Genomic DNA, 1,822 nt, shown 5'->3' on the forward strand with positions numbered 1-1,822 from the left:
GGGATTGTAAAAATAACTAATAAGTAATACAACCACTTGAACAATGACTGGGAAATTTTGTTGAATGCAACATCTACCATAGAACATGTTGCCAGCGAAAAAAAACATAATCCAACAGTGCAATTCAATATAAAATCAATTAATGATATCAGAACAACAAACGTCAACTCCATTGTTGATATTCTTGGTATTGTCATAGACATTTCCAGTGTATGCACTATACGTAGAAAAGGCGGGTCTGAAGTTAATAAATAAACAGTACAACTTCAAGACATGTCAGGGTATAACATAGATGCAATCTTTTGGCGAGATAATTTTAATGCTGTGTCATAGGAAATCTCCTCCCCATGTGCTACAGGAAATAACCCCATCACTGCAATCAAATCTGCGCGTGTTAGAGAATTTAATGGAAAAAATATCGGCACTACAATGAGATCCATTATTCTTGTAGATCCTGACATTGAAGAGGCCCATATGCTAAAGTCATGGTTTAAAAAATAAGGTTTGACTGCAGCTTCTACATCTTTGACAACAAGATCTCCTTTTGGCCATCAACAAAAAAAAATAACAACTGCTGATATTTACAGTATGGATTCCTTAGAGAAACCAACATTTTTCCAATTAAAGGGCACAATAACAAAAATTGCGATGAATAGTTTTTACTACATTTCTTTCCTGTCAATCGTTGGTGGGAAAAAATGCATGAAAAAACTTATTCCACAAAATACAGGGATGTGGTTCTGCCCAAAATGCAACGTTGAAGTAAGTGACTGTGATTACAGATACTTATTGAAAATCGACATACAAGATCACACTGGTGAATTAGCTTCAACTGTTGCCTTCAAAGATGCAGGATCTACAATTCTTGGAAATAATTCCAAAGACTTCTATTTATTATCTTCAGATCCAGAGCTGATCAAGGAAATTGTCTCTAAAGCTCTATGGACAGATCATATCTTCACATTATCAGTGAAGACAAAAACTTTTAACGGAGTGCCACGATTCAAATGCGTTATCATAAAAGAAGAAAAGTTGCATTTCACGACAGAATGCAACAACATCCTTCGAGAAATTCAGAACATCTCGATATTGTAGATAAATATCGCAAAATGTATTCCTTGCTTTTTGACAATTCCTATTGTCTAATTTTATAAATACAACTTTACACGATATACTATTGCATGCCTTCTTACGAAATTTTCTTATATACCATTGAAATAAGTATTCGTCCTCCATTGTATCTAGCATTATGTGAGTAGACAAATTTACATTCTTTTTTTCCTTTATCATCTTCTTCCTTTTAAAAATGACGTAACTTGCTACATTACACATGAAACTATCTACATGTATAAAGAAAAAATACTAATATGTTCTTTCAAACACATTATTCAAATAAAAAAATTCACATAAACTATTCAAAACTTAGATTTTTTTTTCCCTTCTTTCGCTTTCATACAATGACATGGTTGTTGTCTCCAAATAACATTCTTCTTTTCCCCTCTCTTGCTTATAGGTACCATAAATTTTGCGAATGGATTCTTCTTCTAATAATTAATGTGCTCAAAGATACTATGCAACAAATAAAGAACGAATAAATGCACGTCGTCGTGAGCTTTATCAAGAAAAAAAAGACATTAGAGAATGTCAAAAACACAAAAAACAGAAGGAAACCCAACATTCCCCGTCTGAAATGGCCCACCCCGGAAACAATCCTCCCTTGCAATTATCAAACTCTTTATCTTCTAAGAAAACCTCTCAAACAAATACATCCATACCTCATTGCCCTAACCCCTCCTTCGCACATGCTTTCAGCAACGTTTAT

This window comes from Pinus tabuliformis, chromosome 2_1 (assembly GCF_031772625.1).
Source record: "Pinus tabuliformis cultivar Carrire ecotype Pingquan chromosome 2_1, CPIR1, whole genome shotgun sequence".
NCBI lineage: Eukaryota > Viridiplantae > Streptophyta > Pinopsida > Pinales > Pinaceae > Pinus > Pinus tabuliformis.